Source organism: Carassius auratus, chromosome 5 (genome assembly GCF_003368295.1).
Source record: "Carassius auratus strain Wakin chromosome 5, ASM336829v1, whole genome shotgun sequence".
Classification (NCBI taxonomy): Eukaryota; Metazoa; Chordata; class Actinopteri; order Cypriniformes; family Cyprinidae; genus Carassius; species Carassius auratus.
The window spans coordinates 4,659,085-4,684,190 of NC_039247.1; the positions used below are offsets into that span (position 1 = coordinate 4,659,085).

Here is a 25,106-nt window from a genome sequence, read left to right on the forward strand (position 1 = left end):
ACCAGGTTCAGGAAACTTTTCTCCGTAAAATTAGTTGCACACATTTGAATATTTGGGTTGTACTGTTCTGGAACGGTGTTGTAAAACGGCGAAGCTGTGGCCTAATGGTTAGAGACTTGGACTTGTAACCTGAAGGTCGCAGGTTCGAGTGTCGGTTTAGCTTTCACAATAAAACACACAGCGTCAACAATACTACAGCGAGAATAAAAGTTAAATCTTCTTTCTTTGCGTATACATTTGGGTGGTGTTATGCAGATCTTCTCACACAGTGATGTAGACTGGGGGGGGGGTTTAGAAAGGTGTGGCTGAGCGTTGACTTTTATAAAGAATATCTCTCTGGGTTTGAGACTTTGATCTTTGTGACTTTACGGATCTTCTGTATGCACAATCAGCTTTTAACACTCCAAAGACAAAAGAAAACATGAAATCTTATCATATGACCCATTAATTTTTTTATTTTCGGTTTTAGTTTAAATTACTTTAGTCCATCAAGTAAACTAAATTAAAATGAAGATTTGGCCTTGGCAACTAGCTGATTTTTTTTTTTTTTTTTTTTTTTTTTTTATAATTGTTTAATTTCAAGTAAGAATTTCAGATTTTTTTTGTTTTAATTGCAGTTTATTTATCTGTAATAACCCTGTTTTGGTCTGAACTATCTCTTTAAAACTTTTATTTTGTGATTTTTTTTTTCCTCACTCACTCTCCCTTTACGGTTGTTCAATGTCGTTCCTCTGATATCTCACTCTCCCAGCCTGACTTTTTCAACATTGCGTTCCATCACTTTCAGGCCCCCCACCCTTTCCTGACGTGGCTGCTCTTTCTGTCTCTAAACTGAACTGAAGGTCAGAACAATCATCTGTCCATTAGGGACCACTCAGGGAGGGTCCTGCTAAGCCGGAGAGAGAAACTAGAAGAAACTGGACTGAAAAGGGTCAGAGTAGGCCGCCTCCCAAAGACACGCCACAGGTTACACTTTTCCCACGTGTAATGCATGTGTGTGCTTATGCACAAGAGTGTTTGTTACTTCTGTCTGTCTCCCAACGTAAGTGCCTCGCAGTCTGCTGTAACCTTTTGAAATGGCACAGTCTGTCTTTCGCTGGCAAGCAGCCTTCCGCCCAGTGCCAGCCTGCTCGCTTTTTACGCTTTTGTTTCGGTCAACACTCACGTTCTGTTTCACGACGAGCTCAACTGGCTGCAACCTAGAGAGGCTTTAGTTAAAGCGTTAAAAAAACGTTGATTAAGTGCTTCAGCTGTTACTTTCAGACAGGCAGAGAAAAGAAAATAAGTTAGCAATCTGGAATGTTTTACTCTTTGAAAGAAGAGTCGAGAGTGAGGAATACAGAAAACCCAGAGAAAAAGATTGTTCAAAGGTTGCTCTTCATTGTTCAGGAGATTTCAGAGACTTCACGCTTATTAAAGTTAAAATCCTTTACAAAAGAGAAAAATAGAAAAAAAATTATAATAATAAGACTGTTGTTGAAAGAGTTTGAGTAGATCTATTAAACAAATGATGAGAGAGTTTATATTGAAATATTGTGATGGCAAATCTGAGCCAAGTTTGAAACATTATTAAGATATTTTGTAGACTTCAAAGCAGAGGTGCCCTAACTTTTTTAATATAAAGGGGCCAAACTTGATTGAGGATGTTGCATATCCAACTATACAGTAAATATGCATATTTTAAATAATCAAAGAAAATTCATTACATTTAATATGAAATTTAAGAAAACAAATCTGTTCTGGATCATCTATTTAAAAATGTATGAATAGTCATGCAATATTCTTTAAATTATAGTTGCCATGGTAACATTCTAAAATTCAGTTAGTTGCTTTCTGTCTAGAACTTCACACAACAAACTTGTAGCAGCCATTCATCTTGTGATCATCTGTAGAAAGCATCGTCTGTAAGTTTTTATGGTTCATTTGTATTCAATTTGCTGAATTTATTATTTATAAAGCTGTGAAGGAAGTATATTCAACAATTGAAACTAAATGGAGATGTTGTGTTTAGAGATAACTAAAGTTTCAATATACTTCTCCTTTCTGTAGTTTAACTCCGTTTCGACATACTCAGTGTGGAGTGGAATAAAGCGCCATTTTCCCACAAGTTTACATGCTAGAAAGAGTTAACTATCTGTCTAACTTCAGGAAGAGAGACAGCAAAGTAAGGGCAGAATAAATTGTTTTGTGAATTTAAATATTTCCCCTGCTTTTGTGATATGGCATAGCATGCCCTATCAAAGGTCAAAGGTCATCCCAGGCCATCTTTGGCTCACTGGCCATGGGGTCGCACATCTTTCCTTTAGAGGATCAAGAAAACCTGAGAGGCTGGAGACTTGTGTAAAAGTCTGTTTCATTTTACTTCTGTCTAGGAGAAACAATTGAGATTTTTAAGAGGAGATTTCTTTTGCTATTGTTCTTTTCTGTAAGAATGTATGAAATAATATTTTTTTAGTCTACATAAATCATTAATACGAATATATCTGAAGCTCTGCTGGTTGTGTTAAGAGTGGCCAGGATGCAAGGACACTGAGATAAGACACATGCAGGGAATATATGGGAGCTTATTATCTTTTACACAGAGCAGAAATCACAGATTTGTCAACCCGATCTCACGGCAATTCGTACATTTTTCACAAGGTGGCTTATTCGTACGAATTCGTACGACCACACTCATACAAATTCATACGATTGTTGCCAAATCGTACGTATTTTACAATTTGCACAATTCGTATGAATTTGTACGAATGACCTACACCTAACCCCGCCCTAAACCTAACCGTCACTGGGGTCGTATAAAATCGTACGAGTGAGGTCGTACAAATTCGTACAAATAAGCCACCTAGTAAAATAAATATGAATTGGTCGTGAGATAGCGTTGGATTAGTCAGGAAACATTATGAAGAATTGATTATTGAATTCTGAACATCTAATTAATTGACCTAATGTGTTTGTTTCCTTTTTGGTATTTAAATACTAGCACATGAACTGTTAAACTGAAGATCAGTGCCACTGTGATTTGGCCCTCTGGCAACAAAAATAATTCCAAAAAAGCCAAAGCAGAATCAACTATTGTGTTGTAGAGCATCTCAGGGACTGACAGTCTGTTTGGAATACTTAAAATTGGAGCGATGCAGACAGTGAATCAGGCCAGTGCATTCTTACATCCGAGGATGTGCAAAATTCAGAGTAGAAGAATTGGCTTTCTAGTTATTAATGCGAATTTGAATTGAATTAGTCACATAACACACAAGGCTGAACTGGAATGTGAATTTTGTTTTTAATGAATTTAATCAAATATGCTAAATATTTATTTATTCAATATCTGCCCATCAGTTTGTCCGTGTGTGTCATTCTTTTTATTTTTCTATAGATATATATATATCTATTCTATCTATCTATCTATCTATCTATCTATCTATCTATCTATCTATCTATCTATCTATCTATCACTTGATCTATCTGTCTATCATTCTGTTTGTTGTCCATTCTATCTAGTGTTCATTCTTTCAATCCGTTCTAAGATTTATATCTTGGTCGTCTATATTTAAGTCTACATACAAAGTTTGTCTTGAAAGTGAGATAAAAATTAGTTGGTTATTATTTTTTGATTTCTTTACATTTCAAATAAATTTAATTCTACTTATTTTAAATTGCAATTCTATATTTTGCTTTCTACCACAGTTTAATTTCAGGAATTCAGTTGAAATTTCAAAAGGCATTTTTAACTTAATTCTGAATTGCAAACAGCGCTGTTTAAAACGCTTCTTGTCCAATCAGATTAGAGAACTGGAAATGTTGCATAATAATCCATTAAATGTTTTAAATGTTCCTTGAATTTCCCCCTCAAAAAAAATTAAAATAAATAAATATATATATATATATATATATAAAAAAATTGTGTGCAGCAGAGGGTTATGACACTGATGAATTTGTGCTTGTAATAAAAAAAGGCTGAAGAATGAAGTTTTCGGCACACATCACCGAAAAAGTAAACACAAGAACCTATCTGAAGCTCTGCTGGTTTGGTTATTTCAGCATTTCACTTTCTCCACTGGCTTGTATCTACGTTCCTGTCTTCTGTGTGGTTGTGTGAAATCATTGGTGCTTTGTGCGGATCCTTTTAAGCATTTGTCAACATGAAATACAATGAGAGATTATTTTATTTCTCTGTCCTATTGTTTCCTCCCCCTCTGTATTTGTGTGTTAGTATCTCATCTCTCTTCCCATCTGTCTCTGTCTCTCTCTCTCTCTCTCTCTCTCACTGTCTGGCCTGGGTCCTGCTTCTCAATTGGCTTAGAGGTGTGTAATCATCCGCTGACACTCCTGCTGTCGCAGTCTCTCCCCAGCCAGACTGATCCCGGGATCGGTAAATACCCCCCACTGAACGTGAACCTTTTGTCTTTGTTAAAGTACACCCACCAAGTCCCGCTCTCGTGTGGGCGTCAGACGCCATGCCTTATGAAGAGCATCCTCTTGAAATAGCAGTCTGCATCTCAATGAATCATTAACAAATCACACTAATTCAAAGCTTGATGTTCAGTAATTTCAGCGTGGTCATGTGTGAATATACACGCAAAGCCTTTTGACATTGAGCTAATCCAGGACTGAATAAGTGCACCCTACTCATTAAACACCCACTACACTCTGACGAAGCCAGACTTAACTATCAGCATAATGTTCAAAAATGTCAACACATTATTCTAGACAACAAAAACCCCTTTAGACAAGAAAGCGCTGTCTTATGAAATATTTTTGCAATTAACTTAACTATTTTCTATTAGAATTTCCATTAACATTTTTCAAGAGCATTTATTTGAAAAGAAAATATTTTGTAAAAGTATCTATTGTCACTTTTCACTATTCTTGCTGAATAAACGTTCTGGTCTTTAAAAAAAAAAAAAAAAATCTTACTGACCCCAAACTTTTGAACGGTAGTGAATATATTCTCTCTGTGTGTGTGTGTGTGTGTGTGTATTTGTGTGTATTTGTGTGTGTGTCTATGTGTTTTTGTACATACAGTCCTTTCAAAAAGTTTGGACACACTCAAAAAAGTTGCAGCACAAATACTTATTCATTGATAAGTGACAACATAAACTATGAAAGCAAAAAAGAAAAATCATTATCATTGGTTTCCTTGATGTTTGGCCAAAAATGATTTTATGCTGAAATGTCCAAAACCTGGTGTGTTTCCAAAGTTTTAAAAGCCACTGTATATCCTCTATAAACTTTTTTTTTTTAACTCTTTCACTGCCATTGACAGATTTTTCGGCTTTCCATGTTTTCACTGGTGTACGGTAGGAGGCCCTATCTTCTGAAAGAGTACTGAACATCTGAATCAAAACACGGCGAAGAAGCAGAATCAAGTGATCACGTATGTAAGCAGATGCAATATAATATGATCATCAAGCATTGTAGCATATAAATCAGAACTGCCTAACACTACCGAATGAAATGTCGATCTAGGAAGTGGTATAGGACTGTCCAAGCTTTGGATGTTCTGATGGAAGTGATCTATTCCCTCTATGTTTTAATCATCATTCTGCATCCAATCTAGATGTAGTCTTTTACTTAAAAAAAAAAAAAAAAAAAAAAAAAACGATTTTCTCAGCATTTTGATTAAAATGTAGCTTTTTTCATTAAATGTACCCACATTCAAGTCTTGATTAAAAAAGATTGCATGAAGCTAGAATACTTTTACATTTTTTTTTATTATTATTATTTGTAATATTTATATTTATTTATTCATTTTAGGCAGAGGCTATTTTTTTTGCATATTGCATGTTCAGATATTCATACAACAAAATATTCTGGGGGCCATTAAACTTTTGTGAAAATCATGAAAAATGAAAAAAAATTCTGGCGTGGGAAGAGGTAAATCAAAAAAAGTGGTAAATCTGACGGCAGTCTTTCTTCTGTGAACTGACATGACTTACTTCTTCTTCACACTGTTCAAATCCTTTGCACTATGATTCTGAAACTACCGTTAAGCCAGCCAGTCCAATCGGAGCTCGCCGTGTCAAGAAATCTCTTTTCATTTTGTGAGCAGTAGACATGAGAGGCTGAGTGAATGGTCCATGGGCGTGCCGTCTGAGCTTGAGAGTACTTCTCAGAAGTCTGCATTATGTAAAACTGACAGAGGAACATAAAAGCACACCGATGCTCTAATTCACAGTTTTCACTTTAAAAGCTGAAAACAAGACTAGCAAGACGAGTGATGATCTGAAAAGCAACTCTGCCATTTGACTGCACCAAATGAGTGCGCGGGCAAAAAATCCTAAAATCTATGAATAGACATTACAGAGCGAAAGTGCTGCCTGCTCGAACGTTATCCTGACACTTCAAAGGAACCAATCAGAGCCCAATCCGTTCAATTCCACCGTGAGATTGCCTCACTTCCCAGCTGTCACCACGAAAGAGGCGATGACAGGAATGAAGAGTCCGAATCGTCGAGAAAGACATTTCTGGATTTCCTGCAAACGCAAAGATATTAACATAAAAAGAAAAATATCTCCAGATGAAATCCCACATATCTTATTAACATTAAAATGACAGAGATGCTTTTGAACTTTGAAGAGCCCTCGGCTATCAATCATGTATCTGTGAAATCCATCAAATCTACTGTAACTTTTACTAGGAGTTTTACCATACCGAGTGTGTAGCAACGTACGTGCATCTGTTGAAGGGCTTCGGGGCCAAATCCTGGAGTTGATCTTGAGAACGAGAAGCATGTGAATCACAATTCTAGGTCAATCGACAGCAATATTCCTGGAGCACATTAGGGCTGCAGCCTCCCATGATGATACGCACAGAATCACACTCGAATACTCATAATGTACTTCATATTTGTTGCGATGCATTTAAATCTGACCTTGTCATTACCTCTGAGATAATGGTGCGAAGGGCATCGCTCATGATGTAGAAAAATGGTTCGGTAATGAATAGACCATCAAGTGGGGAGGAGAAGTGCTTCCGTATGCCTGTGCATGCACGTACACATACTATCTCACACAGAGACGAGTAGGCAAACAGGCACACTGCTTTCCCCCTCTGGCTCCAGGCTACTGTTGTGCCGTATGTGTCCCTCTCTCTATATCTCTCTTCCTCCTCTCGCTGCTTCTGCTTCTCCTCTTAACATGTTTCCTGTCTTCATTTCAGTTCTTTTCTGTCCTCCTATCTCTCCTCCGAACCGTTCTCTTGCTCAACCCCCGTCCTCTTCTTGATCAGCTTCTCAAGGGTCCTGTTCTAATTCAGCCCTTTTCCTTCAACCTACTTTACTGTGTTCTAATCCCTCTCTTCTGTGAGTAGGACACGTTAAGGCCTCTCGCTCCGCTCCTGTCCTCTCACTGATCTCCTCACCGATCCTCTCATCTCCCTTGATCTTCTCTCCTCTGTGTTGATCTCTGCTTCTCTACCTTGATCTCATCCCTTCTTCTCCTCCTACAGCACGTTGATCTCCTTTGTCTCAGTTGTGTTGCTTTCTGCTGCACTATGTTGATCTCTTATCTCTTTTTTTTCCAAATATATTTTCTACTAATTTGTTTGTTTGTCTTTTTAAAATATATATTATATATTATATACTATTTATATATTTTTTTATATAATGCATTTTAAGTCATTTTAAAGGCTGTTGATGGCTTAGGGTCTGTTTTTATAGCAACAACAACAACAAAAAAATATTACAGTATATTAATACTTTGTAAAGTATTATTTGAAGTAACAAAACCATGGTTAATTTGCAGTTACCATGGCTACAAGAAGGATGATTTGTGGTGTTATTGTTAAAACCATGGGTAATTTTCGTAAGGGAACCTGAAAAAAAAAAAGAAACTTTCACAGGAATGTGCCTGAAAGTGATAAATGGGCCTCATTTTTACCTAAATGATTTATACTTTATTTTAATATATATTAAAAATGTATAAGGTGTGCATTGTAGCTGACACCTAAATTAACACATTACAATAGTTTTATGACTGCAAGTATTTCTCCTCAAATGCTATTGAGCTTCAAATTTGCGTTTGAGTCCATATGAAAAAGTAGCATAATTTACACATGATTTACAGTTTATTTTAATAAATAGAAAACATTCAATTCAACTGACACTTAAAGGAACAATTACAGTTGTTTATTATGACTATAAGTAATTCTCCTCAAATGCTATTGACGTTAGAAAAGTGTATACCAACATCGCATGTAACTTTAGAGACGGTACTAAATTTGAGACTCGTCCAACGTCAAGCTAACTTTATGCCCTTTTTTTTTACTTTTAGTTTTCCTTTCTCTTCGCTGGATTGCTGATGTCCTTTACCCGGCCATAGATGTTCATCCATCAATTATGAACATTCAGCCGCAAACATCAGGTGCGAGCGGTCTCGAGCGCGGATGGGAGAATTTTTGGAGTATCTGGGATGGTGCTTTAAAACACCTTTAATATCGAGATTTGATTAAATGCCTTACTTTTATTTTATTCATTCAAAAATGGCCGAATTCCGTGACGTTCTGCTTTATACAGCAAGTTCCATTTCCGCGATTCAATCCCTGTCGCTTTTCAAACACAAACGGGGTGAATTTATGAATGAAAGTGTGAAAGTTAGTTCTGACACAAAACAAAGTTGTAACGTATCCTCACGCTTTTTAAAAGTGGGTAACGTATCACGTAGTAGACTACACCACGTTAGTTATTTATCATCTCAAAGTCTGTGCTTTCATTAAAGATTCATTAATTGATAGATAATCAATTTTTACCCAACTTTTCCTCCCGAGTCTCAGGCCGGTGACGCTGTCTGCGTGTCGTGGGCGTGGCGGTTCTGCTGCGTGGCGGCTGCTTCGCGTTTTCTGTGTTTTTAAACAGTCTATGGTCTTTACACAACAAAGCGTCCAGACGCGGCGCTGGCGCGCTGCTGCTACTGTAGGTAACAGAGGGAGACCACCGACAGACCAGGGTCTTGTCTTCACGACAACAATATCTATACTTCATGTTGAGCATAAATATAAAGCCTACTGATAAAGGACACCGTCAACAGTATTGACGGCAAAATAGACTATATGTTTGACAGGTGCAATATTTGAAAATCGAAAATTATTAATTTATTTTAACAGTTCGGGAGTTCGGAGCGGGATCGCGAATCATTTGAGTCAGTTTGGGGATCGCGAATCATTTGAATCAGTTCGGGAGTTCGTAGCGGGATCGCGAATCATTTGAGTCAGTTTGGGAGTTCGTAGCGGGTTCGTGAATCATTTGAATCAGTTCGGGAGTTCGTAGCGGGTTCGCGAATCATTTGAATCAGTTCGGAAGTTCGTAGCGGGTTCGCGAATCATTTGAGTCAGTTCGGGAGTTCAAAGCGGGTTCGCGAATCATTTGAGTCAGTTCGGGAGTTCGGAGCAGGATCACGAATCACGAAAGATTCGCGCTCGTAAATTTTCAAATTGGCCATAACCTTTAATTCGTTGCTGCCAACTGGGGTGGCAGCAGGGGTGGCAAGGCTTTCTTATATATATATATATATATATATATATATATATATATATATATATATATATATATATATATATATATATATATATATATATAATAAAAGGCCAAGAAATACATTTGCTAAAATATATTTGCATAAATACATATTTATTTATTTATTATTATTTTTTATTTTATTTTTTTTTTAATATATTTAAAATGTTTAAAAGCTTAGACTATATGTTGCCCTCTATATTTCATTCCAAGTAAATGTTTTCTCATATGACACATTTGAAAAAACTTAATAATAGCCTACTGTAGGACTTTAAATGTATGTTGCTGCTGAAATACATTTCGAAATATATTTTGGTATATGAAGGTTGAAGCTAATAATATTGAGCCACTGTTTGCAATATATATTTAGCATATTTATGCAACATTTATTTAGCATAGGAGGCCATTTCTTGTTATTTGGGTTTGAGTGAATCTCAATTATATCAAACTTAAACAGGTAAATTTATACTAAATACAACAAAACTGTTGTTTTAAAATGCTTCTTTTCTGTATTTTTTTATTTGTATTTATTTATATATTTTTTATTAAATGGAGTATTTTGGTGAGAATAAGAAATTCCTTTCAATAAGAAAAAAAAAGAAAAAAAAGAGAAAATCTTGCAGACCCCAAATTATTGAAGAAAGTTAGTGGTGCTTTTGGTTAGTTAATTCCCAACACTGCTCCTTTGATCGCCTCTGCTCTGCTCTAAGTTGATTTTCCATCTTCTCCTTTCCTCTGACTTCTACTTGTCTCATCTGCCCTGAACTTCGTTCCTCGTTTCTTTGTCGATCTTCTGTTCTCTTCTATGCAGTGACATACTTCAGAGAGTGAGAGAGAGTGGATTCCACACAGAATTATGCAAACACACGCTGATCCTCCATCAAACCTTTCTAGTCTTTTCTTTCTTCTGCGCAAACACACCTCACACTCCTGCTGCAGTGACCGCCTGCAGTTTGACAAGACACACAAACAGTTTTGTCAGTCATTCACATGCTTCCAAAATGTGTGAGACATACTCCAGTTTTCCTCACAGTTCCAAACAAGCACAGGATATAACACTTAAACATGTATGCAGCAGTACACACTTTCATATAGAGCACATTTAAAAATGGATGTGAGAAAATTCATCAGCCAACATGTCGGCAGCCCTAAACAATTTTGTGTGCCATTCAGAAATGAATGTAGAATGCCTTTCTCGAGCAATCTCTGAATTTGATTTGGTATAGCAAACAGGGTGCAGAATTGCATTTTAAATTTGATAAGGAAATAGAATAAATTCATGTGACAGTAAGTATTCACCTGTCAAGTTGAATTTGGGATGATTTTTTTAAAGGTTTGAAAGTTTTGGAAAAAAAAGATGGATGGATGGATGGATGGATGGGTGGATAGATGGATGGATAGATTTATGCTAAATGGATAGATGGAGTTTGCAGGTTTATAGGCTGGATGGATGGGTGGATAGATTGACGGTTAGAATTACGATGATAGATAGATGAATTTACAATAAATTGATTGGTGAAGTATGATGGATGGGTGGGCGGACGGACGGATGGTTGGATGGATTTATGATTGACGGATAGACAGACAGACAGACAGATTTATGCTAAATGGATAATGGTCTGGATGGATGGATGGATATATAGATTGGTGGATAGTTTGATGGATAGATTTATAATGGATGGATGGATTTATGATAAATGGATGGATGGACAGACGGACGACAGATGGATTTATGATAAATTAATAGATGGAGTTTGTAGGACGGAGTTTGGAGGTTTATAGGCCGGATGGATGGTAGATTGGATGGATGGATGGACAGATGGATGAAAGGATGCGTAGTAAATTGCAGAATTGCTATTTAAATTGGAATACAAGGAAGTAGAGTGAATTCAAGTGACTAAATTTGAACTAGAAAAGCAAAGTTTGTCGGACTTGGGATGTTCTTTGTAAAAGATTTTAAAGTTTTGATTGGACAGACGGGCGGGCAGGCAGATAGATAGATAGATAGATAGATAGATAGATAGATGCAAAGATCAGCAAATTTATCTTCCTTTCATTCCAATTCAACTCTCTGTGGGGTGTAGCCAGTTCAATTCAGTTCATTAAAAGGGAGTCGATTCTGAATTTTACACAACCCTTGACCATATGGTGTCATGTGGGTCATTTTGTAATTCAGAAGGGTTCTTACAAACCTTGAGGCCACATTTTACTCTCATTGCAACATTTTGTCTGCTATGAAGAGACTGCTTAACTTCCCAACAGTCTATGTGGCACTACATCACTAAAGTTTATTTTCATGGAAGGATTGCAACAGCTGAGGGCACCATTTGGAACAGGGACTTTTGGGTTAATTCTCTTGGTGGCAAACTTTCTCCATGAAACAGCAGAGATGCATTGTGTGACATTCGTATTTGTATGTGTGTGTGTGTGTGTGTGTGTGTGTGTGTGTGTGTGGGCCAGCAGACTCTCTGTCCTCTTTAGTTTCTCCTTCACTGTTATGTGTTGGTCACCTGAGGCAGTTTATACACTCACACAACATCAGCCTCTCCCTGATGCCATCAGATTTAAGACTGCCAGACATGAGAACAAAGTGTGTGTGTATGTGTGAGTGTGCACAGAGGAATTCTGTTGTGTTGAAAGTGTGAATGGAAGATTAGAAAACTCTGATGGATGTTTGTGTGAACTCTCTCTCTCTTTCTCTCTGTATCTCACACATTTGCTCTCTCTCGCTCGCTCTCTCTGTGTGTGTGGGTGGGTGTGTGGGTGTGTGGGTGTGTTTTGCTCCAGCCAGAATCCAGTGGGCCGTACCGTGGCTCTGCAAGAGTGCCTACAGAGAGGGACCGGATGCTCCCTGGAGAGGTGAGGTGTTTAAAACAGGGGCCACTGTGACAGGAGTCCTGCCCTTCCTGAACTCCCCAGCGGCACAACATCAGCGGCTCCAGTAGTTCAACTGTGAGCCTGATAACACACAAGATAAACACAAGCACACACACAGGAGAAAGAAGGGGAAAATGTAGAGAGGACAGGGAGAAGAGGCGAGCTGGCGACAGTGCTGGGACTTGAATGCTGATACATGAGTTATTTTCTTCCTACAGAATTCAAGTGGCTGTGAATCTGAGCAGTGTGTTGGAATGGCGTGTGTGAGCCGCTGAGATTCTAGTGCAAAGTGAGGTGAAAGTCTGGAGGTCAGATGGTGGGATTGTGTGTGTATTTGTATGCGTCTGTGTGAGTTGGAATTGTCTACTTTTTTGCATCTCTCAGATTGATTCCTTTGGAAGTTTGTTTGTATGTGCTAGTCTCAGACAGAAATTAGCATCTTGCTCGGTGTGAGTACTTTTGATGCAAATTTTGCTGGCGGTTTTCATCAAGCTATGAGAGTCATTTTGTTGTGTTGCTGTTGGTGGGAATAGGCGTTTACTCAGGGAGCAATGAAATCTACAACATTAATGTCTATTTGGAATTGTCACGTGACTCAAGCCTTAAATCTTATTGGTTCATGAGATTATTTACCTATTGAGCATTAAAAAAATTGTCAGCCTGGAGAAAACGTACTTTGATGTAAAGTTATTTCTTGCGTGTAGTGTAAAGGGAAGTCATAGGGATGCATTGTTTCGATTTAAAGTCTTTAATGGGGAAAATTATGGAGGGGGGGTGGTGAATAAATAAGGAAAAAATTGTGTTTTGATGCAAATATTGTTGCAATTTAAACCACTTGTTGTATAGTTCCGGGTATGAATGGGTCTTTACTTGCATTATTTCATACATCATTTTGATTTTAAAGCTATTTTATGTGAAAATTAGTTTCAGAAAGGTCAAACTGTGTGAATGTAAAATACTATACTTTATAATTATAATCTTGATGCAAATAGTGGTTGAGGAGAGACCCCCCTCCTCCATATGAATTTAAAGCGCTTTGGGTCTACAGCAATACACAATAAAGCGCTATATAAATGCATCATTCATTCAACATAATTTTTTTTATGCCTTATGACATTAACTGCTTGATGTTTAGCTGAAATGCCCACATGATCCAAAAGCTTATATCTTATTAGTTGGTGAGTTCATTTCACCATAAGAAAAAAAGGCCACATTTATGAAAAATAAGTCATTTTAACACAAGAAGAAATCTCACACAATGATGCATTGTTTTGGTTGAAAGGTTTGTCGTGTGGGAAAATTTTAGCTAGTAAGTCTTGCTAATAGACTAGTGCTTTCAGAGATGGAAGTTTGTATTGGGATCAGTGTAAATCATTTTTATGCTAATTTTGTTGACAGTTTTGTCTGTAATTTAAGTCGCTTCATTCTAATTTTGATGTGAATAGGGTTTTATTGGTAGAACAATGCAACTCACTTTCATGGCAGTTTGCAACTATTACATTTTGGTGAATTAGTAGTTAATTAGTTAGAATTTTTACAATCGTGTTCATAGATGGTTAGGTTGAAGGGTGGACTTTCATGCTTTTTTTTTATTTTTATTTTTTTATTCTTTTTCAATTTTCAATTTCTGTATGAATCACATATGCATTTATTTAGCATTTTAATTATTTTAATTTATTTGTTTGTGTGGGACTTTTTATTATTGAATAATTTGATTTTATTATTGAATCATTTCACTACAAAGGCTTCTCAAGGAAAACAAATGTGTAAGAAATTATTGACTATACAATACTATAAAAAGCTTTTACCGTGCATTTTATTTATTTGTTATTTATTATTTTTGAGACGTAGCAATGCTGGTTCCAGACACATGACCTAAAAACTTGTATCCTAATTGGTCAGTGTCAGAAAAATTAATATACACAAAAAATAAAAATGCATTGTCACAGGAAGTGTGAAGGAGTTCTAGTGATTCATTGTTTTCAATTTTAAAGACTTGTCGCAGCAACAAACAAAAGAAAGAGAAGAGTGCCGTAAATTCGTGTGTGGGGTGAATTGGCCTTTATTCTGTGTTTATGTGTACTGGCATGTCAGAGAACAGCAGTGGGTATCAGGTGTGGGAGAAACAGTGGTAGAGAGCAGGAGGGGGAATTGGACAACAGCTTTTACAGAACAGAGACTCATTCACCCGCCATCCCACTGCTGAAACCACAGGGGCACAGGAAGTCATGTTAGATTTGCATCCACATCAGTTTGGCTTCTCTCTCCATAAATGTCCGTTCTTTCATTTGTGTGATATTGTGAGTGGAAGCAGCAGATGTTACTGGAGGCTGGTTAGGTTGGGTTAGGGTGTGCGGTGGGGGGGGTCGCAGTGGACAGCTGGCCCTTGTCTGTCCACACCAGTCTTTGTCTGAACAATGAACGACAGTAGGAGAGAGAGAAAGACAGAGACTGAAAAGAATAGAAACATAAGTGTGGGGAAGAAGAGAAGAGAGAGAGAGGTGGACTGTACCAGTCTCTGCTCAGGGCTTAAAAAGGGGATTGACGGGATGAATGATACTGCAACTGGTGGTAACAAGATCTCAGTTCCTTCACCACACATGACAGGCATCTAATCTCAAAGTTTTCCTCATCCCTTCATACTTCTTTCCAACAGGAAAGAAATATCACAAATGAGAGCTTTAATAATTCAGTTGCTTCACCCACGCAGCATTGAGATTAATGGAAGGCAAATTAGGCTAAAAGGCTGAAATACTGAAAGGCAAATTTGGCTGAAAGGCTGAAAGACTTCCTTCAGTCTGAAATGTTTTCAGCATCAAAGATCATTTGTACAGTGATTCAATTTTAAACTTTATCATTACTCCGGGTGAAAACACTACTGGAGTATGATGTTTTTATGTTAGTGAAAAGGTTTTAGGCTTCATTAGTTTGATTTAAAAATCTGTAATTTTGTAAAATATTATAATTAAAAATGACTTTTTTTCAATTGTTAATTATTTTTTTGACAGTGTATTCACTGCCATTTTTTATTGATGTAATGTGTTCTTATTAAACATAAGTATTAAATCCATAAACAAAAAAAAAAAAACTTTCTGACCCCCCAAAAAACTTTTGATCTTCCTCTTAAAGTGTAAGTGCACTCAGGCCCATAGCCAGTTATGAGGTCCGGACCTCGGTACATTTTTTATATATAGAAAAATAAAATTTGTTCTCTGAATGACTAATTTGCTGTTAAACTCTGCATGTATAAGGCAGTTTAATTCAGAATGTTTAGCGTCTGTGGTATAAAAATGATCACTTGTGAAATGCTGGCAGAGTGAACGAAGCTTTAGGGGGCGCGGGCACAGCCTACGTGTTGCCAGATCCAGCTATTAGACAAGTTTTTGGACTTGTCTTTTCCTCTTAATTTGACACTTTAGAAAGTTTATAAAGTAGGAAGTTGTGGTTTAGGGTAATTTTATCTTATCTAATTTGCAAACAATTTAAATAATTTTGATTTATTTAATTGATTTATAAGTATTTGTTTACTTTCATAGCAATAAATGGCAACATTGCATCAAAAAAGTCCATGGACACATTATTGCTGACAAAAAATACAAAAAAGAATTATATTATCTGTAGGAAAAGTTATCAATGTGTCAAAATTGGTAGCGTTTAATACAAGTGCAGAGATCTGTAGAACAAGTATGGTTACAGAATGGAATGAAATACGCAATCACCATGAAGAAGTACATGCTCATGCTAAGTCATTCAGTACAGTAGTTACATTTACACAAATCATGCTATAAACATTCATAAGAGCACTAGACAAAGTTATCAGCTATATAATGGTTATAAATAAAAACTATAACAGCAATACGTATGGTTGCATGAATAATAAACAACTGATAAAATTATCCATCCCATAAACATAGTGAAGTATTAACCAATTTTGATGCAGTAGATCATCATAGCTTCAAAACAGAGAAAGCATCTTTCACAAACATCTACATTTCTGTCTTTTAAAGTGTTAGTAGTGTAGATAATTAATTGTATTTATAAGAAGGTATTATTGCACATTTCTAATAAGGGGGTTATTATAGAAACCCCCTGGACCTCACAGATTTTCAAAGCCTGGCTACGGCCGTGAGTGCACTAATTTGAGAAGTAGTAGAATCTGTTATTTTATAATTGCATTTACTTTGAAATTGGTGTGAACTGAGACACTTAATGGGATAAAAATTAGGAAAATTGTTGTGTTGTGAAGAGGTGAAAGGGAAATGGGTAAAGGGCTCTGTCAGAGAAATCAGCCTCATTATTATTTTTTATTTTCTTTGTAACTCAATGTGTTAAAGCAATTACCAAAAAAATCATCAATTTTAATTATTGTATTATTTTCAGTGCCCTGTGTGTACGTTTTAATTATTTTTTCTACTGAACAAAGTAAAATCTGAATCTTGCCAACTACCTTCCTGCTGCAGAGTTTTACAAGAGACCGCAACAATGTCTCAAACTATGCTCAAATTATATTTTTTTATCAAATTCAAAACTTCCAATAACAAAGTATAAGGTCTGTAATCTTATATGTCAATAGTCGTATCAATTGTGCCTATTTCTATTTCTCTGTGTAACTGAGAACTTCCTCAAGTCTGTTAATGCTCTGACTGAGCGATAATTTTTCTCTGAACTGCTTCCTGCTTTTTTTGTAGATATATATAGTATATTTGCATCTGAGAGAAAATGCTTATTAAACCCTAAATAGGAACTGCAAAGGTTTTACCCCCATTTTATGTAAGACACTTATGCAGCAATACGCCCATTAAATATTTACATCCCTCTTCCCCTTTGTGTCTGCTTTGTTGTCTGGCTTTCTCTCATTCCATTGTTAGAGTCCTTTTCCCTTCTTTCCCCACGTTAGGTTGTATTATTTAAAAAAAAAAAAAAAAGCCTGGGCAGGCTGCCTGAGCAGAGCGTTTTATCTGTTAAACCGCCAGGCATATATAACCATCTGAATGCTGGCTGAGGTCCTATCAGACGAGCTGAGAGCAGGAGAGATGAGATGGAGAGGAAGTGAGCCTCTGGCCATCTTAAGAGAAACTTAAGCTCACACGCACACACACACTCACGCACACACACCTCCTGAGAATTAATCTGTGTTCAGCTGTCCTATCAGACTTGGCACGGATACAGTAATAGTTGTTAAAGTTATCTCAGCACCTCTTCCCCAGGCTCCTATTTCATGTCAACCTCTCCGATCTCTTCTTTTTCACCGTAGAGGTTAGCTTTTAGCTGGGGTTTTGCTGCTATTGTGTCTCAGGAATTGTTTAAAATGCCTGCAGATGCTAATTACGCCCAAGTCACGGCCTAGCGGTTAGTGCAAATCCTCCAAATTGCAAACTACATGAGCCTGGCTGTGTTCGGGAATAAAATACTAGTGTTATAGTTCTCAACTGGTGGGTCACCGCCCAAAAATGGTATTAAAGTCTGAATTGAGTATCGTGGATGGCTGGGAAAAACAATTCTAAATGCAGATATTAAGATGCAGCTAACTATATAATCATGCATCGTTAGGCTTATTAGCTTTTTAAAGCATCCAATATCTTTTGTTATTATCATCAAGGCCCTAAATGCAATCAGGCTGTTTGATGTTTTGCTGCAAATTGTGGGTTTTCACTTGATGTCTAATGCAAAACCTTGGTCTTGAGGTTGGAAACTACTGTTCTCTGGATACTGCACAGTTTACACTGAATACGTTTTGCTTCATTATGCAGTTACATCCCACATTGTTGTTGAATTAATTATGTTGCATATTTAAATCAACGTGCATTCAATTCTAACAGAAATTAGTGTTTACACTGGATGTTAATGCTCGTTTCTGTAAAGATGTCTTAATGAATGGCAAAGTGAAGTTTCAAATTCCAATTCACAGAATGCATGAACAGTATACATTACTCAATGGAAAAGAAGTACTAGTACTATAGATGTTTGCTAATTAGAACATACTGTAGCCTTTAAGTTTGCCTAGCATGTCGTTTTGTTATTTATTTATTTTTTATTTTTATTTTTTGATTCTGTAAATTCTCTCCATCCCCAAATTAGTCAAAAAAGAAAACAACTTATAATATTCTATAAATAAAATATATAAAGTGTTTAACATAAAACAATGTCTCTCTCTCTTACAGAAAAGCACACGCATACACGTTTTCCGGGCTCACATCACAGACGTCCAGCAACCGGTCATACGAGTTTTCACATGATCTTAAGAACAACAACAACCTTATTAAGAAAGAGGGCATGAGAGGGAAAATGAAAATAGAACATGCATAAAGCCCAAATCACCCTAAAGTCATCTACAAGCTATTAGACGTCTTGTGTTTCCCGTCTAAGTTTGTTGTTTTGGACGATTGCTAGCACAGAGCCATGATGTTTCAGAGAGCTGCCAGGCCCAGATGTGCTCAGTCCAAATGAAAACAGTTAAGCCTCAGTCACAAGTCTGCTGCTGCAGGATTGCAACAATTAGCCCAGTGTTTCCTCCTCTGCAGTGCCTGCAGACCAGCAGCCAGCACAGCAGTCTCCCTCTCTCTCTCAGTCTCTCCTGCTCTCTCTCTTCCTTACACTTTTTCTTAAACTCTGTGCTTTTGCCTCAGTATTCTGAAACCACTTTTTTTGCACGATCACGTCTCTAAAATCACGTGTGAACATATGTTCTTCCTCCTGGCCATCCCTGTCACTTCGTTTAAAAAAATAGTGAAAAAAGTTCAAGCACAATGAGGGTGTACACATGTCGGATGTAACATCAGTTAGGCTATGCACAACTAATATAAAGAGATTTTAGACATTCATTCATTTTATTTATTTTGAAACTCAGTGGGATGGGTACTGTAACTAGTGACAGAATTGTCACTTTGTTTTTGGGTACATTGTCCCTTTAATGGAATAGTTCACCAACAAATGAAAATTTGCTGAAAACTGAGTAACCCTCAGGCCATTCAAAACACAGATGAGATTTCTTTCATCAAAACAGATATGGAGAAATTTAACATAACATCAGATGCTCACCAGTGAATCCTCTGCAGTGCATGGGTGCCTTCAGAATGAGAGTCCAGACAGTTGATAAAAACCTCACAATAATTCACAAGAATTTTAAACGACTCCAGTCCGTCAATTAACGTCTTGTGAAGCAAATGAAGCTGTATTTGTAGTAAATTCATGAAAATCCTGTCCCCCAAATGAAAATTATTTTATCATTTACTTACCATCATGTCATTCCAAACCTGTAATGTTCTTCAGTGGAATTCAGAAAAATATATTTTGAAGAATATTGGTTGCCAAAGTGTTTCATTTCTCATTGACTTCCACTCTGGTTTTGTCCATGTAATTGAAGTCAGTGAGAACCTTTTTTTTTTTTTTTTTTGAAAACATTCTTATAAATTCTTTCATTTGTGTTCCATAGAATAAAAAGAAAAAAACAGTATTGCAGGTTTGGAATAAAATGAGGGTGAGTAAATGGTTACAGAATTTTCATTTTTGGGTAGACTGTTCCTTTAAGGTAAGAAATTCCTCTTCTTTACTTAAGGGGTTTATCGCAACTGGCTTGGAGCAGCGGTATTATAAAGTTCCAGATTTGACACCCAGCACTCACACAAAGACACCTGTTCACACATTTATCTTCACACATTTTTATTGAAAAACAGAGCATGACTGTTTGAAGTAAAAGAACAGCACTAGTTTGAAGTGATAACGTGAGGTGCCTCAGATCTGATTGGTCCTTGTTTTCTTGTTTTTCCATTGAGCAGAAGAAAAGCACTGCTGGTGAAGTCATGTGACCTGTGATATGTCACATGTACACTGAATTTGTCCCATATGGAATAGATTAGATAGCACGCCTCCCTCTTTCCCCTTCTTCCCTCAGGGACTGTGGATGAAAACAGTTAGTTTAGTTGTGTGTTTGTGACACATCAGCCTTTACTGGGGCCCGGGACCAGAACTACATCTGAACTGCTTTGCCTTTGTTTACGCAATTTACGTTCATGTTAATTATCACTTTACATCTTTAGTTTATCCTTACATGTTTAATTAGTGTGACTTCCTTAATTCCTTCATTTATTATTATTATTATTATTATTATTATTATTATGTTGTTGTTGTTGTTGTTTGTTTTTTTTTTTTTTGTATAGCTGCTTCTTAGTTAACTTTATTTTATCTTATTTTATTTATTTTACGTTTTCTCCATTTGCCTACTGTTATTTCTGGGATTTTGTTTATACTTAACATATAATAATAATTTTAAAAAGTTTATGCCCTCTGACCCAGACCAGTTCTAGGCTTAACTTCAATGGCATGGAAACTACTAAATTGATTTTTTTCCACATTTTATAATGCAAAGTAGGCTGAAAGTATCTCCAGTCTTGTAGTATACGACTGAGGACCAGCTTCCTCAAAACATGAGGGGCACTGTCAGTTCAAACACATCTGGAGTGAAGCTGAATCATTTCAGCGTGGCCCAGCTGCAGTGAATACGGCAGAAAACTTTGCCAGCATGCTCCCTTACCTCTGTATACAGGACCCGGTTTAGTGTGGTAATTACTACAGAGCCCCCCGGGGACCAGAGATGGGAGTGTTCAAACAGGCGTGTTTTCTTTGTGTGGCGGAGTCCTGCTATCACATTACTGCACACATGCTGACGCAGCAGTGCCACACAACCCCCTACCATCCAACCATCCCCCACTCTTCCCATCAGGACCCCAAATTTCAGACAGTCACGAAACAGCTCGTTACGGTTCGGTATCCAGAACTGGCTGTTTGTTCTAACTCAAAGAACAAACACTTTCTGTTTTCTCTTTCTTTCTTTCAGCAAATTTAGCATTTGAATTTCCTTTTTCACCAATCCTAACAGGCCGAATTTGCCACAGAACAAATAGTCCGACTGCTCTCCCACTGTGATGAATTTTTGATCAGTAGGCATAATCTGCGAGAGGCCTTTAAATCGGCCAAAGCACATGAAATATGAAGTCAGCGGCATTGGAAAACATCGAAAAAACTGTAGAAAACAGGAAATATTCCTGTGGGCTTCTTTAATTCCCTCCTGGTAGAAAGACGCTCATTGACGCTCTAGGAAATTGCTCCTTCGAGGTACGCAAAACTTTATTATTAGAGTATTACAAGGGGGAGCTTGTAAAGTCAGCAGCCGTTGCCATCGTACATGATGATTTTTGTAATAATCCTGCTTTTATTAGTGTGAGTAGCGAGGGGTGTGCGATCTGTAGTCATAAATGCACAATTCATGTTCACACAAAAGCTGAACTGTACTCAGTGATACTGTACTGTCGGTTTCTGACAGCCAGACACACATGCTACTGGAAAAGTGGTTGTGGTTGTGTAATGTACACAGTACATGGCATATGAGAGGGCACGTATTCGTGTGTGTGTGTGTGTGTTTTCAAACAGGAGAGACGTTTTTTAGAATATATGAATGGGGAGTCTTTATGACCTGCTGGTGTTTGTATAACTTATTCAGAGTTGATCTGGAATTTCTGTTCCCATTTTTTCCTCATCTAAAAAAATTATCTGACAAGCTGTGTTGTGATTTAGCCCAGAAAAGATTCAACATCCATAGATCAACCAGTCAGGTTTCAGTGATAGGGTTGGGTTGGTACTTGAACATTTGTATGAATCAATGAATCCATTGATTTATCAATCTGTTATTTTCTTCGAATTTTAAGCAAAATCAATGCTTTTTTTATTTTATTTTACACAACGGATATTATTTAATATATTAATAATGTATTTATTATTAAAGGTCCCATTCTTCGTTTACCATGTTTTAAACTTTAGTTAGTGTGTAATGATGTTGTTAGAGTATAAATAATATCTGTAAAATGCCAAGCGAGATATTTCATTTAACAGAATTCGCCTAAAAAAAAAAACGACCCGTTTGGAATACATCCCCCTAGTTCCTGCAGTAATGATGTCACAAAAACAGTTTTTTGACTAACCTCCGCCCACAGGAATACACAAAATAGGAGTCGTGGTCTTGTTGCGCTCCGACAGAGAAGAGGAAGAGCTGTGTTTGTGTTTGTCGCCATGTCGTCGAAACGCTTTTATTTTCATCTCGGAGTCTAATCATCTTTGTTTGGGCTTCCCAGGGACGCTGTACTTGGAGATTAATGGTTACAATTTATGTTTAACTCGGTTCCTGAAAATTATAATCCACATGTAAAACTATGTGCAGCACATTTTGCTGAGGACAACTTCCTCAATCTCAATCAATTTAATGCCAGATTCACACAAAGGTTAGGGTCTTGGGTATCACTTTTATTAGCCATAAATAATAACTTTTTAGCCATAAATAATAACTTTTTAGTTTTTTTTATATGAATGCTGTTCCAGAGAAACAAAAAAATAAAATGTTGATCCAAGGAAATTGTCTGGCAAAATCTTACAAGCACTCAAAATGCCCTAAAAGCCAACAGGTTCTAATCCAAAGTTAACCAGTGAGGTGTATTGCAAAAATTCTTGCTGCTATTGAAGACAGAGGTCCATTGTGCCGTGTGAATATCAATTACGCTTTTAATTCCAACAGAGTTTGAAGACCACACAAATCTGAAACTAAAAAGCACATGTGGGAGGATTAATCAAATGAAAATGAATCTTTAAGAAGAACCCCACATGATGAAATTAAAATAACTGTTTTGCTTCTCTCCTCAGATTAAAGGAAATAGCCACTCCGAAACCATCGCCTCTCTGAATGATGTTTGGCAGTAGCGGAGGCCAGAAATGACTCTCAGGCCAATGGGTATTTAGCAGACAGATGAATACTGGCTGAACTTTCAAGAAATGAGTAATTTGCCCTTTAGGACTATGTGCATGCCTATGGACTCCAGCAGACCCTGAATGCACAGCAGAACAGAGTGGTATTGATATGAAAGGGCAATGGTGGGCATTGACAATCTTGGTTGGGGTTATCAAAGGCCAGGGCTACAACAACACAGTGCCATGCATGTTTTGAACAGTTGGTGCCATGTGAAGGGCTGGCATCTGCTGGCATCCTTTAAGCACATTTGCTTGCATTATGTTTGCTCTGATCACATGATATCAGTTGCCTGAAAAGCCACAAGTGTGTCTGGGGCAACAGATATAAGGTAATTGATTAAATCACATTAAAGCAGATGCATTATGAGAGTGCACCGTGATTTTGATTAAATTAGCTGATTCAGAACAGTGGGTGGGGCGGCAATTGTTCAAAGTGCTTGTTGCCAGGTGATTGTACAAAAATAGTGTTTTTAATATCTCAGTCCAGCAAAATACTGTACAGTATATAATCCTCATATGTACTGTAAAACATCAAAGCTGAAGAAAAGCTATTTATAAAGCCCACTTCTAAATTTGCACCTCCCTTTCTGCAAATCAAGAGCGTTTGTTTTATCATCTCTAAAAAGTTCTGGAAAAAATGTCAGATGCTTGGGCTTTTGCACCTACACAATATATGCATTTCTCAGATCTAACTTTAGAGACAAGAGTAATTGGTTCATATCAGTCTAGTTACTAAGCAATGTGCAATGAAGCCAGACCTCTGTATATTTCAAAGTGGAGACCAGAGGCAAAGTGTCAGCTTTAGCATAATTTGGATGTCTGACCAGGCCAGCGTTTGATCTGCACAAAAAAAGAAAAAAGACATACACTGTATACAACCAAAAATTTACATTCTATCATCACCCTTATTCAGGGTGACCAAGTTTCTGTTGAAAACTTGTATGACTTTCTTTCTGATCTGAACAGGAAAGCACAAATGATCAATAATATTCTAGTCGCTCATTTCCATTCAATTATAATGAGTGATGCGTGGAGCTTTCAAGCAACTTTTTCAATGCAAAAGTATCATAAAAGCTGTTGTTATGAATTGTGCACTATATTCAGAGCATTCTCAAGCCATGATTAATGAACAAACTGAAATTTAGCATGCCATTTACTCTATCCTTTCATTAAGGTGTTAATAGCTCTGACCTGATCGTTGAATCAATGAGCTGAACATAAGAAACTGAACTTAAGAAATTACAAATAAATAATTCAGAACTGGATCAACTGATTCCCTGAAAAGAACCAACTCCAGGGAACGATGATTCCATTTGAAATTGCATGCGTCCGTAATTATAGTAAAGTGTAGTAATGAGAGTATTCAGTATATAACCTAATTCCTACAAGATCCTGAAGTGTGCATCCACTTTTTACTCACTTTACACAAATTCATACTATATAGAACATACTTTTTTACAATTGAAATTACTTCTTCAAAAGAAGGACCTACTTCGAGAGCATATGATTTTGGATGCAGCCAATTTCTTAAACGGGTTGAACCGGCACAGAGTTGATCCAGACTATTTGGATTAGTGAATGCATCACTATGAAGAATTCTTAAGACTTAAAGTATAGAGAATAACAAGAACAAGAATACATTTATTTAAGTCTGTTCATTAAACAAAACTATTGTATGGCTTCAGAAGACTTACAGTGTAGTAAGTCACATGAACTACAGTAGTGGTGCTCTTTTTGGAACTCAGCACCGGTCTTCATCCATGTTCATTTATGTTGAAACGTTTGGCTATTTATTGTTCAAAATTTTTTAATTTGATGTATTACTGAAGAAATATCATCACACAAGTGAGTAATTGATGACTGTCTTTACATTTACATTTTAATTTACTTTAACATTACTACCCAGGCTCACAGGTGAGATTTCATCTGG

The 25,106-nt window shown here is 36.9% G+C and overlaps 1 long non-coding RNA gene across 1 annotated transcript; it reads left to right on the forward strand.

Moving 5' to 3' along the window:
• The first annotated feature begins 1,837 nt into the window (after positions 1 to 1,837).
• On the forward strand, positions 1,838 to 23,741 carry LOC113068958 (uncharacterized). The gene is made up of 3 exons (XR_003279638.1): positions 1,838 to 1,904; positions 5,264 to 5,374; positions 23,072 to 23,741. It is a non-coding gene; the product is annotated as an uncharacterized LOC113068958 (long non-coding RNA).
• Positions 23,742 to 25,106: the final 1,365 nt, after the last annotated feature.